This window comes from Oncorhynchus mykiss, chromosome 18 (assembly GCF_057628025.1).
Source record: "Oncorhynchus mykiss isolate SJ-2025 chromosome 18, ASM5762802v1, whole genome shotgun sequence".
Lineage (NCBI taxonomy): Eukaryota > Metazoa > Chordata > Actinopteri > Salmoniformes > Salmonidae > Oncorhynchus > Oncorhynchus mykiss.
The window spans coordinates 20,891,661-20,910,000 of record NC_143039.1 but is presented as its reverse complement, the minus strand read 5'-3'; the positions used below and the strand labels follow the sequence as shown (position 1 = coordinate 20,910,000).

The 18,340-nt window shown below is 48.4% G+C and overlaps 1 protein-coding gene across 5 annotated transcripts in view; it reads left to right on the top strand.

The window, feature by feature from the left end:
* Window positions 1-18,340, top strand: part of LOC110497008 (BCL-6 corepressor) — an 89,576-nt gene that overhangs the window by 48,421 nt on the left and 22,815 nt on the right. The gene's annotated exons all lie outside the window — the stretch shown is intronic.

Below are 18,340 nucleotides of genomic sequence, written 5' to 3'. Positions count from 1 at the left end.
TTCACTTCCTGATTATCTAAACGGCGCCGGTCTAGATGACGCTTAGGACACAGTGAAAAATGGAGAGTATGCCTGTGTAGCGTGTGTGTATGTCCGAGTGTGCGTGTGTGTCCCAGTCTGTCAAGTGTTAGTAGATGAGAAACAACGCTTCAGCATTCTCAAGGTTGGAATCCCTCTCCCGCTCTCCTCGCTCTAACCTCCATATGCATTTAAATTCTAACACTTCTTTGTGAGACTTGTCTATCATACCGTATGTGTGGTTTGTGAGGGAGTTAGGCTTGTGAGGGAGTGTGTGTGGTTGTGTTCTCTAGGTGATAGAGTAGCTAGAGGGTTAACAGTCTGTGGGGAGGGGGGGGGCGGGTGAGCTGGAAGGCAATCCTCCCTGAGGAGGAAGAGATTAAAGAGGAACTATGAAGGGAGAGCGGGACGTGGGTGTTTTACTGCGGCGGGAAAGAAATCAACAACCCTGTGCTCTCCACTGTGCTCCTCTCCTCTGGCGGCCATTAAAGCTGTGCTTTATCATGTGTTTAATACCCCGCTTAGCTCCACCGACCGACCAGCCGGCTGGAAAACAGACAGACCTCCACAGCTCACTACAGCCCGCTGTGCTTTTAATATGTGGATCTGTACCATGTACACGTTCATAGCAGAATTGGGCCTAGTAGCTACCACACCACAGTAGTAGACTAGTAGCTACCACACCACAGTACTAGACTACTAGCTACCACACCACAGTAGTAGACTAGTAGCTACCACACCACAGTAGTAGACTAGTAGCTACCACACCACAGCAGTAGACTAGTAGCTACCACACCACAGCAGTAGACTAGTAGCTACCACACCACAGCAGTAGACTAGTAGCTACCACACCACAGCAGTAGACTAGTAGCTACCACACCACAGTAGTAGACTAGTAGCTACCACACCACAGTAGTAGACTAGTAGCTACCACACCACAGTAGTAGACTAGTAGCTACCACACCACAGTAGTAGACTAGTAGCTACCACACCACAGTAGTAGACTAGTAGCTACCACACCACAGCAGTAGACTAGTAGCTACCACACCACAGTAGTAGACTAGTAGCTACTACAGTAGTAGACTAGTAGCTACCACACCACAGTAGTAGACTAGTAGCTACCACACCACAGTAGTAGACTAGTAGCTACCACACCACAGTAGTAGACTAGTAGCTACCACAGTAGTAGACTAGTAGCTACCACACCACAGTAGTAGACTAGTAGCTACCACACCACAGCAGTAGACTAGTAGCTACCACACCACAGTAGTAGACTAGTAGCTACCACACCACAGTAGTAGACTAGTAGCTACCACACCACAGTAGTAGACTAGTAGCTACCACACCACAGTAGTAGACTAGTAGCTACCACACCACAGCAGTAGACTAGTAGCTACCACACCACAGCAGTAGACTAGTAGCTACCACACCACAGTAGTAGACTAGTAGCTACCACACCACAGTACTAGACTAGTAGCTACCACACCACAGTACTAGACTAGTAGCTGCCACACCACAGTAGTAGACTAGTAGCTACCACACCACAGTAGTAGACTAGTAGCTACCACACCACAGTAGTAGACTAGTAGCTACCACACCACAGTAGTAAACTAGTAGCTACCACACCACAGCAGTAAACTAGTAGCTACCACACCACAGTAGTAAACTAGTAGCTACCACACCACAGTAGTAGACTAGTAGCTACCACACCACCGTAGTAGACTAGTAGCTACCACACCACAGTAGTAGACTAGTAGCTACCACACCACAGTAGTAGACTAGTAGCTACCACACCACAGTAGTAGACTAGTAGCTACCACACCACAGCAGTAGACTAGTAGCTACCACACCACAGCAGTAGACTAGTAGCTACCACACCACAGTAGTAGACTAGTAGCTACCACACCACAGTAGTAGACTAGTAGCTACCACACCACAGTAGTAGACTAGTAGCTACCACACCACAGTAGTAGACTAGTAGCTACCACACCACAGTAGTAGACTAGTAGCTACCACACCACAGCAGTAGACTAGTAGCTACCACACCACAGTAGTAGACTAGTAGCTACCACACCACAGCAGTAGACTAGTAGCTACTACAGTAGTAGACTAGTAGCTACCACACCACAGTAGTAGACTAGTAGCTACCACACCACAGTAGTAGACTAGTAGCTACCACAGTAGTAGACTAGTAGCTACCACACCACAGTAGTAGACTAGTAGCTACCACACCACAGCAGTAGACTAGTAGCTACCACACCACAGTAGTAGACTAGTAGCTACCACACCACAGTAGTAGACTAGTAGCTACCACACCACAGTAGTAGACTAGTAGCTACCACACCACAGTAGTAGACTAGTAGCTACCACACCACAGCAGTAGACTAGTAGCTACCACACCACAGCAGTAGACTAGTAGCTACCACACCACAGTAGTAGACTAGTAGCTACCACACCACAGTACTAGACTAGTAGCTACCACACCACAGTACTAGACTAGTAGCTGCCACACCACAGTAGTAGACTAGTAGCTACCACACCACAGTAGTAGACTAGTAGCTACCACACCACAGTAGTAGACTAGTAGCTACCACACCACAGTAGTAAACTAGTAGCTACCACACCACAGCAGTAAACTAGTAGCTACCACACCACAGTAGTAAACTAGTAGCTACCACACCACAGTAGTAGACTAGTAGCTACCACACCACCGTAGTAGACTAGTAGCTACCACACCACAGTAGTAGACTAGTAGCTACCACACCACAGTAGTAGACTAGTAGCTACCACACCACAGTAGTAGACTAGTAGCTACCACACCACCGTAGTAGACTAGTAGCTACCACACCACAGTAGTAGACTAGTAGCTACCACACCACAGTAGTAGACTAGTAGCTACCACACCACAGTAGTAGACTAGTAGCTACCACACCACAGTAGTAGACTAGTAGCTACCACACCACAGTAGTAGACTAGTAGCTACCACACCACAGTAGTAGACTAGTAGCTACCACACCACAGTAGTAGACTAGTAGCTACCACACCACAGTAGTAGACTAGTAGCTACCACACCACAGTAGTAGACTAGTAGCTACCACACCACAGTAGTAGACTAGTAGCTACCACACCACAGTAGTAGACTAGTAGCTACCACACCACAGTAGTAGACTAGTAGCTACCACACCACAGTAGTAGACTAGTAGCTACCACACCACAGCAGTAGACTAGTAGCTACCACACCACAGTAGTAGACTAGTAGCTACCACACCACAGCAGTAGACTAGTAGCTACTACAGTAGTAGACTAGTAGCTACCACACCACAGTAGTAGACTAGTAGCTACCACACCACAGTAGTAGACTAGTAGCTACCACAGTAGTAGACTAGTAGCTACCACACCACAGTAGTAGACTAGTAGCTACCACACCACAGCAGTAGACTAGTAGCTACCACACCACAGTAGTAGACTAGTAGCTACCACACCACAGTAGTAGACTAGTAGCTACCACACCACAGTAGTAGACTAGTAGCTACCACACCACAGTAGTAGACTAGTAGCTACCACACCACAGCAGTAGACTAGTAGCTACCACACCACAGCAGTAGACTAGTAGCTACCACACCACAGTAGTAGACTAGTAGCTACCACACCACAGTACTAGACTAGTAGCTACCACACCACAGTACTAGACTAGTAGCTGCCACACCACAGTAGTAGACTAGTAGCTACCACACCACAGTAGTAGACTAGTAGCTACCACACCACAGTAGTAGACTAGTAGCTACCACACCACAGTAGTAAACTAGTAGCTACCACACCACAGCAGTAAACTAGTAGCTACCACACCACAGTAGTAAACTAGTAGCTACCACACCACAGTAGTAGACTAGTAGCTACCACACCACCGTAGTAGACTAGTAGCTACCACACCACAGTAGTAGACTAGTAGCTACCACACCACAGTAGTAGACTAGTAGCTACCACACCACAGTAGTAGACTAGTAGCTACCACACCACCGTAGTAGACTAGTAGCTACCACACCACAGTAGTAGACTAGTAGCTACCACACCACAGTAGTAGACTAGTAGCTACCACACCACAGTAGTAGACTAGTAGCTACCACACCACAGTAGTAGACTAGTAGCTACCACACCACAGTAGTAGACTAGTAGCTACCACACCACAGTAGTAGACTAGTAGCTACCACACCACAGTAGTAGACTAGTAGCTACCACACCACAGTAGTAGACTAGTAGCTACCACACCACAGTAGTAGACTAGTAGCTACCACACCACAGTAGTAGACTAGTAGCTACCACACCACAGTAGTAGACTAGTAGCTACCACACCACAGCAGTAGACTAGTAGCTACCACACCACAGTAGTAGACTAGTAGCTACCACACCACAGCAGTAGACTAGTAGCTACTACAGTAGTAGACTAGTAGCTACCACACCACAGTAGTAGACTAGTAGCTACCACACCACAGTAGTAGACTAGTAGCTACCACAGTAGTAGACTAGTAGCTACCACACCACAGTAGTAGACTAGTAGCTACCACACCACAGCAGTAGACTAGTAGCTACCACACCACAGTAGTAGACTAGTAGCTACCACACCACAGTAGTAGACTAGTAGCTACCACACCACAGTAGTAGACTAGTAGCTACCACACCACAGTAGTAGACTAGTAGCTACCACACCACAGCAGTAGACTAGTAGCTACCACACCACAGCAGTAGACTAGTAGCTACCACACCACAGTAGTAGACTAGTAGCTACCACACCACAGTACTAGACTAGTAGCTACCACACCACAGTACTAGACTAGTAGCTGCCACACCACAGTAGTAGACTAGTAGCTACCACACCACAGTAGTAGACTAGTAGCTACCACACCACAGTAGTAGACTAGTAGCTACCACACCACAGTAGTAAACTAGTAGCTACCACACCACAGCAGTAAACTAGTAGCTACCACACCACAGTAGTAAACTAGTAGCTACCACACCACAGTAGTAGACTAGTAGCTACCACACCACCGTAGTAGACTAGTAGCTACCACACCACAGTAGTAGACTAGTAGCTACCACACCACAGTAGTAGACTAGTAGCTACCACACCACAGTAGTAGACTAGTAGCTACCACACCACCGTAGTAGACTAGTAGCTACCACACCACAGTAGTAGACTAGTAGCTACCACACCACAGTAGTAGACTAGCAGCTACCACACCACAGTAGTAGACTAGTAGCTACCACACCACAGTAGTAGACTAGTAGCTACCACACCACAGTAGTAGACTAGTAGCTACCACACCACAGTAGTAGACTAGTAGCTACCACACCACAGTAGTAGACTAGTAGCTACCACACCACAGTAGTAGACTAGTAGCTGCCACACCACAGCAGTAGACTAGTAGCTGCCACACCACAGTAGTAGACTAGTAGCTACCACACCACAGTACTAGACTAGTAGCTACCACACCACAGTACTAGACTAGTAGCTACCACACCACAGTAGTAGACTAGTAGCTACCACACCACAGTAGTAGACTAGTAGCTACCACACCACAGTAGTAGACTAGTAGCTACCACACCACAGTAGTAGACTAGTATCTACCACACCACCGTAGTAGACTAGTAGCTACCACACCACAGTAGTAAACTAGTATCTACCACACCACCGTAGTAGACTAGTAGCTACCACACCACAGTAGTAAACTAGTAGCTACCACACCACAGTAGTAGACTAGTAGCTACCACAACACAGTAGTAAACTAGTATCTACCACACCACCGTAGTAGACTAGTAGCTACCACACCACCGTAGTAGACTAGTAGCTACCACACCACAGTAGTAGACTAGTAGCTACCACACCACAGTAGTAAACTAGTAGCTACCACACCACAGTAGTAGACTAGTAGCTACCACACCACCGTAGTAGACTAGTAGCTACCACACCACAGCAGTAGACTAGTAGCTACCAAACCACAGTAGTAGACTAGTAGCTACTACACCACCGTAGTAAACTAGTAGCTACCACACCACCGTAGTAGACTAGTAGCTACCACTCCACAGTACTAGACTAGTAGCTGTCACACCACAGTAGTAGACTAGTAGCTACCACACCACAGCAGTAGACTAGTAGCTACCACACCACAGTACTAGACTAGTAGCTGTCACACCACAGTAGTAGACTAGTAGCTACCACACCACAGTACTAGACTAGTAGCTACCACACCACAGTAGTAGACTAGTAGCTACCACACCACAGTAGTAAACTCGTAGCTACCACACCACAGTAGTAGACTAGTAGCTACCACACCACAGTAGTAGACTAGTAGCTACCACACCACAGCAGTAGACTAGTAGCTACCACACCACAGTAGTAGACTAGTAGCTACCACATCACAGTAGTAAACTAGTAGCTACCACACCACAGTAGTAAACTGGTAGCTACCACACCACAGTAGTAAACTAGTAGCTACCACACCACAGTAGTAGACTAGTAGCTACCACACCACCGTAGTAGACTAGTAGCTACCACACCACAGTAGTAGACTAGTAGCTACCACACCACAGTAGTAAACTAGTAGCTACCACACCACAGTAGTAAACTAGTAGCTACCACACCACAGTAGTAGACTAGTAGCTACCACACCACAGTAGTAAACTGGTAGCTACCACACCACAGTAGTAAACTAGTAGCTACCACACCACAGTAGTAGACTAGTAGCTACCACACCACCGTAGTAGACTAGTAGCTACCACACCACAGTAGTAGACTAGTAGCTACCACACCACAGTAGTAAACTAGTAGCTACCACACCACAGTAGTAAACTAGTAGCTACCACACCACAGTAGTAGACTAGTAGCTACCACACCACAGTAGTAGACTAGTATCTACCACACCACCGTAGTAGACTAGTATCTACCACACCACCGTAGTAGACTAGTAGCTACCACACCACAGTAGTAAACTAGTAGCTACCACACCACAGTAGTAGACTAGTAGCTACCACACCACAGTAGTAGACTAGTAGCTACCACACCACAGTAGTAGACTAGTAGCTACCACACCACAGTAGTAAACTAGTAGCTGTCACACCACAGTAGTAGACTAGTAGCTACCACACCACCGTAGTAGACTAGTAGCTACCACACCACCGTAGTAGACTAGTAGCTACTACACCACAGTAGTAAACTAGTAGCTACCACACCACAGTACTAGACTAGTAGCTACCACACCACAGTAGTAGACTAGTAGCTACCACACCACCGTAGTAGACTAGTAGCTACCACACCACCGTAGTAGACTAGTAGCTACTACACCACAGTAGTAAACTAGTAGCTACCACACCACCGTAGTAGACTAGTAGCTACCACACCACAGTACTAGACTAGTAGCTACCACACCACAGTAGTAGACTAGTAGCTACCACACCACAGTACTAGACTAGTAGCTGTCACACCACAGTAGTAGACTAGTAGCTACCACACCACAGTACTAGACTAGTAGCTACCACACCACAGTAGTAGACTAGTAGCTACCACACCACAGTAGTAAACTCGTAGCTACCACACCACAGTAGTAGACTAGTAGCTACCACACCACAGTAGTAAACTAGTAGCTACCACACCACAGCAGTAGACTAGTAGCTACCACACCACAGTAGTAGACTAGTAGCTACCACATCACAGTAGTAAACTAGTAGCTACCACACCACAGTAGTAAACTGGTAGCTACCACACCACAGTAGTAAACTAGTAGCTACCACACCACAGTAGTAGACTAGTAGCTACCACACCACAGTAGTAAACTAGTAGCTACCACACCACAGTAGTAAACTAGTAGCTACCACACCACAGTAGTAGACTAGTAGCTACCACACCACAGTAGTAAACTGGTAGCTACCACACCACAGTAGTAAACTAGTAGCTACCACACCACAGTAGTAGACTAGTAGCTACCACACCACCGTAGTAGACTAGTAGCTACCACACCACAGTAGTAGACTAGTAGCTACCACACCACAGTAGTAAACTAGTAGCTACCACACCACAGTAGTAAACTAGTAGCTACCACACCACAGTAGTAGACTAGTAGCTACCACACCACAGTAGTAAACTAGTAGCTACCACACCACCGTAGTTGACTAGTAGCTACCACACCACCGTAGTAGACTAGTAGCTACCACACCACCGTAGTAAACTAGTAGCTACCACACCACAGTAGTAGACTAGTATCTACCACACCACCGTAGTAGACTAGTAGCTACCACACCACAGTAGTAAACTAGTAGCTACCACACCACAGTAGTAGACTAGTAGCTACCACACCACAGTAGTAGACTAGTAGCTACCACACCACAGTAGTAGACTAGTAGCTACCACACCACAGTAGTAGACTAGTAGCTACCACACCACAGTAGTAAACTAGTAGCTGTCACACCACAGTAGTAGACTAGTAGCTACCACACCACCGTAGTAGACTAGTAGCTACCACACCACCGTAGTAGACTAGTAGCTACTACACCACAGTAGTAAACTAGTAGCTACCACACCACAGTACTAGACTAGTAGCTACCACACCACAGTAGTAGACTAGTAGCTACCACACCACAGTAGTAGACTAGTAGCTACCACACCACCGTAGTAGACTAGTAGCTACTACACCACAGTAGTAAACTAGTAGCTACCACACCACCGTAGTAGACTAGTAGCTACCACACCACGGTAGTAGACTAGTAGCTACCACACCACCGTAGTAAACTAGTAGCCACCACACCACCGTAGTAAACTAGTAGCTACCACACCACAGTAGTAGACTAGTAGCTACCACACCACAGTAGTAGACTAGTAGCTACCACACCACAGTAGTAAACTAGTAGCTACCACACCACCGTAGTAGACTAGTAGCTACCACACCACCGTAGTAGACTAGTAGCTACTACACCACAGTAGTAAACTAGTAGCTACCACACCACAGTAGTAAACTAGTAGCTACCACACCACCGTAGTAGACTAGTAGCTACCACACCACCGTAGTAGACTAGTAGCTACTACACCACAGTGGTAAACTAGTAGCTACCACACCACAGTAGTAAACTAGTAGCTACCACACCACCGTAGTAGACTAGTAGCTACTACACCACAGTAGTAAACTAGTAGCTACCACACCACAGTAGTAGACTAGTAGCTACCACACCACAGTAGTAGACTAGTAGCTACCACACCACAGCAGTAGACTAGTAGCTACCACACCACAGTAGTAGACTAGTAGCTACCACACCACAGTAGTAGACTAGTAGCTACCACACCACAGTAGTAGACTAGTAGCTGCCACACCACCGCGGTAGACTAGTAGCTACCACACCACAGCAGTAGACTAGTAGCTACCACACCACAGTAGTAGACTAGTAGCTACCACACCACAGTAGTAGACTAGTAGCTACCACACCACAGTAGTAGACTAGTAGCTACCACACCACAGTAGTAGACTAGTAGCTACCACACCACAGTAGTAGACTAGTAGCTACCACACCACAGTAGTAGACTAGTAGCTGCCACACCACCGTAGTAGACTAGTAGCTACCACACCACAGCAGTAGACTAGTAGCTACCACACCACAGTAGTAGACTAGTAGCTACCACACCACAGTACTAGACTAGTAGCTACCACACCACAGTAGTAAACTAGTAGCTACCACACCACAGTAGTAGACTAGTAGCCACCACACCACCGTACTAAACTAGTAGCTACCACACCACAGTAGTAGACTAGTAGCTACCACACCACAGTAGTAAACTAGTAGCTACCACACCACAGTAGTAGACTAGTAGCTACCACACCACAGTAGTAGACTAGTAGCTACCACACCACAGTAGTAGACTAGTAGCTACCACACCACAGTAGTAGACTAGAAGCTGTCACACCACAGTAGTAAACTAGTAGCTACCACACCACAGTAGTAGACTAGTAGCTACCACACCACAGCAGTAAACTAGTAGCTACCACACCACATTAGTAGACTAGTAGCTACCACACCACAGTAGTAGACTAATAGCTACCACACCACAGTAGTAGACTAGTAGCTACCACACCACAGCAGTAGACTAGTAGCTACCACACCACAGCAGTAAACTAGTAGCTACCACACCACATTAGTAGACTAGTAGCTACCACACCACAGTAGTAAACTAGTAGCCACCACACCACCGTAGTAAACTAGTAGCTACCACACCACAGTAGTAAACTAGTAGCTACCACACCACAGTAGTAAACTAGTAGCCACCACACCACCGTAGTAAACTAGTAGCTACCACACCACAGTAGTAAACTAGTAGCTACCACACCACCGTAGTAAACTAGTAGCTACCACACCACCGTAGTAGACTAGTAGCTACCACACCACCGTAGTAGACTAGTAGCTACCACACCACAGTAGTAGACTAGTAGCTACCACACCACAGTAGTAGACTAGTAGCTACCACATCACAGTAGTAAACTAGTAGCTACCACACCACAGTAGTAAACTAGTAGCTACCACATCACAGTAGTAAACTAGTAGCTACCACACCACCGTAGTAGACTAGTAGCTACCATACCACCGTAGTAGACTGGTAGCTACCACGCCTCGGCAGTAGACTGGTGGCGGCAGCCCCTCGGTAGTAGACTGGTAGCCACCACGCCTCGGTAGTAGACTTGTGGCGGCAGCCCCTCGGTAGTAGACTAGTAGCGGCAGCCCCTTGGTAGTAGACTGGTAGCTACCACGACACGGTAGTAGACTAGTATCTGCCACGGTAGTAGACTGGTGGCGGCTGCGCCGCGGTAGTAGACTGGTGGCGGCAGCCCCTCGGTAGTAGACTGGTGGCGGCAGCCCCTCGGTAGTAGACTGGTGGCGGCAGCCCCTCGGTAGTAGACTGGTGGCGACAGCCCCTCGGTAGTAGACTGGTTGCGGCAGCCCCTCGGTAGTAGACTAGTGGCGGCTGCCCCTCGGTAGTAGACTGGTGGCGGCAGCCCCTCGGTAGTAGACTGGTTTCGGCAGCCCCTCGGTAGTAGACTGGTAGCTACCACGACACGGTAGTAGACTGTTGGCGGCAGCCCCTCGGTAGTAGACTGGTAGCTACCACGCCTCGGTAGTAGACCGGTGGCGGCAGCCCCTCGGTAGTAGACTAATGGCGGCAGCCCCTCGGTAGTAGACTGGTAGCTACCACGACACAGTAGTAGACTAGTATCTGCCACGGTAGTAGACTGGTGGTGGCTGCGCCGCGGTAGTAGACTGGTGGCGTCAGCCCCTCTGTAGTAGACTGGTGGCGGCAGCCCCTCGGTAGTAGACTGGTGGCGGCAGCCCCTCTGTAGTAGACTGGTGGCGGCAGCCCCTCGGTAGTAGACTGGTGGCGGCAGCCCCTCGGTAGTAGACTGGTGGCGGCAGCCCCTCGGTAATAGACTGGTAGCTACCACGCCTCGGTAGTAGACTGGTGGCGGCAGCCCCTCTGTAGTAGACTGGTGGCGGCAGCCCCTCGGTAGTAGACTGGTGGCGGCAGCCCCTCGGTAGTAGACTGGTGGCGGCAGCCCCTCGGTAGTAGACTGGTGGCGGCAGCCCATCGGTAGTAGACTGGTGGCGGCAGCCCCTCGGTAGTAGACTGGTAGCTACCACGCCTCGGTAGTAGACTGGTGGCGGCAGCCCCTCGGTAGTAGACTGGTAGCGGCAGCCCCTCGGTAGTAGACTGGTGGCGGCAGCCCCTCTGTAGTAGACTGGTGGCGGCAGCCCCTCTGTAGTAGACTGGTGGCGGCTGCGCCGCGGTGGTAGACTGGTGGCGGCAGCCCCTCGGTAGTAGACTGGTGGCGGCAGCCCCTCGGTAGTAGACCGGTTAGCTACCACGACACGGTAGTAGACTGGTGGCGGCAGCCCCTCGGTAGTAGACTGGTGGCGGCAGCCCCTCGGTAGTAGACTGGTGGCGGCAGCCCCTCGGTAGTAGACTGGTAGCTACCACGCCTCGGTAGTAGACTGGTGGCGGCAGCCCCACGGTAGTAGACTGGTGGCGGCAGCCCCTCTGTAGTAGACTGGTGGCGGCAGCCCCTCTGTAGTAGACTGGTGGCGGCTGCGCCGCGGTGGTAGACTGGTGGCGGCAGCCCCTCGGTAGTAGACTGGTGGCGGCAGCCCCTCGGTAGTAGACTGGTGGTGGCAGCACCACGGTAGTAGACTGGTAGCGGCAGCCCCTCTGTAGTAGACTGGTGGCGGCAGCCCCTCGGTAGTAGACTGGTGGCGGCAGCCCCTCTGTAGTAGACTGGTGGCGGCAGCCCCTCTGTAGTAGACTGGTGGCGGCTGCGCCGCGGTGGTAGACTGGTGGCGGCAGCACCACGGTAGTAGACTGGTAGCTACCACGCCTCGGTAGTAGACTGGTGGCGGCAGCCCCTCGGTAGTAGACTGGTGGCGGCAGCCCCTCGGTAGTAGACTGGTGGCGGCAGCCCCTCTGTAGTAGACTGGTGGCGGCAGCCCCTCGGTAGTAGACTGGTGGCGGCAGCCCCTCGGTAGTAGACTGGTGGCGGCAGCGCCACGGTAGTAGACTGGTGGCGGCAGCCCCTCTGTAGTAGACTGGTGGCGGCAGCCCCTCGGTAGTAGACTGGTGGCGGCAGCCCCTCTGTAGTAGACTGGTGGCGGCAGCACCACGGTAGTAGACTGGTAGCGGCAGCCCCTCTGTAGTAGACTGGTGGCGGCAGCCCCTCTGTAGTAGACTGGTGGCGGCAGCCCCTCTGTAGTAGACTGGTGGCGGCAGCCCCTCTGTAGTAGACTGGTGGCGGCAGCCCCTCTGTAGTAGACTGGTGGCGGCTGCGCCGCGGTGGTAGACTGGTGGCGGCAGCACCACGGTAGTAGACTGGTAGCTACCACGCCTCGGTAGTAGACTGGTGGCGGCAGCCCCTCTGTAGTAGACTGGTGGCGGCAGCCCCTCTGTAGTAGACTGGTGGCGGCAGCCCCTCGGTAGTAGACTGGTGGCGGCAGCCCCTCGGTAGTAGACTGGTGGCGGCAGCCCCTCGGTAGTAGACTGGTGGCGGCAGCCCCTCGGTAGTAGACTGGTGGCGGCAGCCCCTCGGTAGTAGACTGGTGGCGGCAGCCCCTCGGTAGTAGACTGGTGGCGGCAGCACCACGGTAGTAGACTGGTAGCTACCACGCCTCGGTAGTAGACTGGTGGCGGCAGCCCCTCTGTAGTAGACTGGTGGCGGCAGCCCCTCGGTAGTAGACTGGTAGCTACCACGCCTCGGTAGTAGACTGGAGAGGGACTGTAGGGTCTATGTTTGAGCACTGTTGGTGAGCTGTTTTTTGGAGAAGAGTCCATTTAAGAAGAGTGGGGGCTGCTGGTCGTTTGAACACTGTGTACTGTGTTATGGTCTATTTTGTTGTCCACCAGGCATGCCAACCGCAATGCCAGCTCTCGCTGTTTAGCGCATAAGTTGCCACGGCACTGGCAGTAGCAGGAGTTGGACTCATTTGTTGCCACAGCAGCCACACGACCACGCTGTATCTAAAGATACATACACTTTCTCTGTGTATGTGTGTGCTCAGCTCACAGCACCGCGGTGGGGAGCTGTGAATGAATTCTATGAATACGGGTCGGGAGGGAGGGCACGTCAAAGCTGCGCTACGCTAGCTGAATGCTAATGTCTGTTTCTGCTCTCTGTGGAGCGCTGCTGCTAGTCTCCATCTTTCTCACTCTCTTTCTCTGGACCTCTCTCTCTTTCCACGCTTCGCTACCCTGGTTCCTTCTGTTTGTCTGGGGTTGTGTGTGTGGTTTGATGCTAGCCACACTGGGCTGACTGGAAAGGTGTGTGTGGTTTGTTAACGACGCCCGCCGCGCAGCGCTGTCTGACACAGGTAAATGAGCACATAGACAGAAGAGAGACTGCTGTCGACTTGATGCTTATTGGCTTTATTCTGCTGTTCTTATTCTGACTGGATTCTATCATTAACAATATACTACAGGACTACATATTTCTCATTCTGACTGGATTCTATCATTAACAATATACTACAGGACTACATATTTCTCATTCTGACTGGATTCTATCATTAACAATATACTACAGGACTACATGTTTCTCATTCTGACTGGATTCTATCATTAACAATATACTACAGGACTACATATTTCTCATTCTGACTGGATTCTATCATTAACAATATACTACAGGACTACATATTTCCGTTATCGAGAACCTTTTAGGTATATACATTCATATGCTATGCTTTTGTAACGACCCTGGCTTTATAAACGCTGAACTCGCGCCCCGGACCTCCGGCTAGAAGGTGGAGGGTTGGAGACCTGCTCCCTGCTGTTTCATTACATTGGTGTCAGAAGAGATCGGACCTCCCATCCACGACAGTGCGTGTGCTTGGCCGACGCGCTCTTTGAAAGGAGGGAGTAGTGTAACCACCCTGGGTTTATAAGAGCAGAAATCGACCCTGCCGCACGAGCATGCTTTTGCGGCACAGTCGATAGCACGCTGGACTTCGGGCTCGAAGGTCGAGGGTACGAGACCTGCTCCCTGCCTGTTTCATTACACTATGTTGTTGTCTTAGGTCTCTCTTTATGTAGTGGTGTCTCGTCTTGATGTGTGTTTTGTCCTATATTTACATTTTTAATCCCAGCCCCACGTCCCCGCAGGAGGCGTTTTGCCTCTTGGTAGGCCGTCATTGGAAATATGAATTTGTTCTTAGCTGACTTGCCTAGTTTTAATAAAGGTTATATAAATAAATAAAATATTCTCATTGTGTTAGCCATAGTCACCTTGCTTTGGTCAGGCCTTGGAGTCAGCAAACTGTCTATAGAATTGCAATTCATTCCAATTCTTTGCCACTGTGACTCATGACATGAGTCATGTTAAAGAGATACTTCAGGATTTTGGCAATGTTTCCCAGGAGTCAGAAGAACTCGTGGATACCATGTATATGTCTCCACATGCGGTTTGAACGAAGTTGCTAACTAGCGCAACTGTAAAAGCCAACTAGAGTTTTCGCAATGCCTAGAAGTGTCTACCTCTAACGTCCTTCATACTGCACTCAAACATACAACTGGTATCCACAAGTTCATCTGAGGCTGGGGAAGTAAATAAATCATGAAGCATCCCTTTAACTCATAAGGCCAGGCACAGAAAGTGAAAGTAAGTGAATTGAAATTGAATCCCTCCTCAATGGAAAAATAATTGGCAGTTTTTTAAAATTCCAAACCTGAATTCAATTTGGTTTAATCCCCTTTACTGAATGGAGTTGGGTGGGGAGAAACAATTTAATGGCCCCTGCTTCCCTGCTGTTGGGTTAAAGAAGCTCTCTGCTAGGAGGCATTCCGGCTCAAACATACTCTCCAGTGGCTCAGAATCCCAGGTTTTTAGGAGCAACTGCGCAGCCATTGTGGATATGGTCCATAACTGGCCAGCCTGAGCCATCACACACAGCCATCCAAATCCATTACCCAGATGTTAGTAGAAAATATATGGGACCGTTCAGGAGGGACAGATTGACTGGGCTATTTTGAGCCGCCCAGGCAGCCGTTTGATAAGACTTATTGAAAAATGAAAGGCTCGGCGACCACTCCACAGCATTTGCATAGAGATGGGAATCAGAGCGGAGGCTCCTGTAATGGCTTACCTTCCACTGCCCTGGTTGAGAGGATGAGGGATGAGAACCTCACAGATCCAGTTCTATGGACCAGTTCCAGTTCGATCTCTCTTGGACACCATCTTCTGATATTAGAAGGACTGGCTAAGAGGGGCAAGGTAGTGTTGAGTCAGTCTGATACAGATAGTGTAGTAGGTATTATACTGAGGAATAACACAGGGTCTAGGTAGGGTTGAGTCAGTCTGATACAGATAGTGTAGTAGGTATTATACTGAGGAATAACACGGGGTCTAGGTAGTGTTGAGTCAGTCTGATACAGATAGTGTAGTAGGTATTATACTTAGGAATAACACAGGGTCTAGGTAGGGTTGAGTCAGTCTGATACAGATAGTGTAGTAGGTATTATACTGAGGAATAACACAGGGTCTAGGTAGGGTTGAGTCAGTCTGATACAGATAGTGTAGTAGGTACTATACTGAGGAATAACACAGGGTCTAGGTAGTATGGAGTCAGTCTGATACAGATAGTGTAGTAGGTATTATACTGAGGAATAACACAGGGTCTAGGTAGGGTTGAGTCAGTCTGATACAGATAGTGTAGTAGGTATTATACTGAGGAATAACACAGGGTCTAGGTAGGGTTGAGTGAGTCTGATACAGATAGTGTAGTAGGTATTATACTGAGGAATAACACAGGGTCTAGGTAGGGTTGAGTCAGTCTGATACAGATAGTGTAGTAGGTATTATACTTAGGAATAACACAGGGTCTAGGTAGTGTTGAGTCAGTCTGATACAGATAGTGTAGTAGGTATTATACTGAGGAATAACACAGGGTCTAGGTAGTATGGAGTCAGTCTGATACAGATAGTGTAGTAGGTATTATACTGAGGAATAACACAGGGTCTAGGTAGGGTTGAGTCAGTCTGATACAGATAGTGTAGTAGGTATTATACTGAGGAATAACACGGGGTCTAGGTAGGGTTGAGTCAGTCTGATGCAGATAGTGTAGTAGGTATTATACTGAGGAATAACACAGGGTCTAGGTAGGGTTGAGTCAGTCTGATACAGATAGTGTAGTAGGTATTATACTGAGGAATAACACAGGGTCTAGGTAGGGTTGAGTCAGTCTGATACAGATAGTGTAGTAGGTATTATACTGAGGAATAACACAGGGTCTAGGTAGGGTTGAGTCAGTCTGATACAGATAGTGTAGTAGGTATTATACTGAGGAATAACACAGGGTCTAGGTAGGGTTGAGTCAGTCTGATGCAGATAGTGTAGTAGGTATTATACTGAGGAATAACACAGGGTCTAGGTAGGGTTGAGTCAGTCTGATACAGATAGTGTAGTAGGTATTATACTGAGGAATAACACGGGGTCTAGGTAGTGTTGAGTCAGTCTGATACAGATAGTGTAGTAGGTATTATACTGAGGAATAACACGGGGTCTAGGTAGTATGGAGTCAGTCTGATACAGATAGTGTAGTAGGTATTATACTGAAGAATAACACGGGGTCTAGGTAGGGTTGAGTCAGTCTGATACAGATAGTGTAGTAGGTATTATACTGAGGAATAACACGGGGTCTAGGTAGTATGGAGTCAGTCTGATACAGATAGTGTAGTAGGTATTATACTTAGGAATAACACAGGGTCTTGGTAGGGTTGAGTCAGTCTGATACAGATAGTGTAGTAGGTATTATACTAAGGAATAACACGGGGTCTAGGTAGAGTTGAGTCAGTCTGATACAGATAGTGTAGTAGGTATTATACTGAGGAATAACACGGGGTCTAGGTAGGGTTGAGTCAGTCTGATACAGATAGTGTAGTAGGTATTATACTGAGGAATAACACGGGGTCTAGGTAGGGTTGAGTCAGTCTGATACAGATAGTGTAGTAGGTATTATACTGAGGAATAACACAGGGTCTAGGTAGTATGGAGTCGGTCTGATACAGATAGTGTAGTAGGTATTATACTGAGGAATAACACAGGGTCTAGGTAGGGTTGAGTCAGTCTGATACAGATAGTGTAGTAGGTATTATACTGAGGAATAACACAGGGTCTAGGTAGTATGGAGTCGGTCTGATACAGATAGTGTAGTAGGTATTATACTGAGGAATAACACAGGGTCTAGGTAGGGTTGAGTCAGTCTGATACAGATAGTGTAGTAGGTATTATACTGAGGGCTAACACAGGGTCTAGGTAGTGTTGAGTCAGTCTGATACAGATAGTGTAGTAGGTATTATACTGAGGAATAACACAGGGTCTAGGTAGGGTTGAGTCAGTCTGATACAGATAGTGTAGTAGGTATTATACTGAGGAATAACACGGGGTCTAGGTAGGGTTGAGTCAGTCTGATACAGATAGTGTAGTAGGTATTATACTGAGGAATAACACAGGGTCTAGGTAGTATGGAGTCAGTCTGATACAGATAGTGTAGTAGGTATTATACTGAGGAATAACACAGGGTCTAGGTAGGGTTGAGTCAGTCTGATGCAGATAGTGTAGTAGGTATTATACTGAGGAATAACACAGGGTCTAGGTAGGGTTGAGTCAGTCTGATACAGATAGTGTAGTAGGTATTATACTGAGGAATAACACAGGGTCTAGGTAGTATGGAGTCGGTCTGATACAGATAGTGTAGTAGGTATTATACTGAGGAATAACACGGGGTCTAGGTAGGGTTGAGTCAGTCTGATACAGATAGT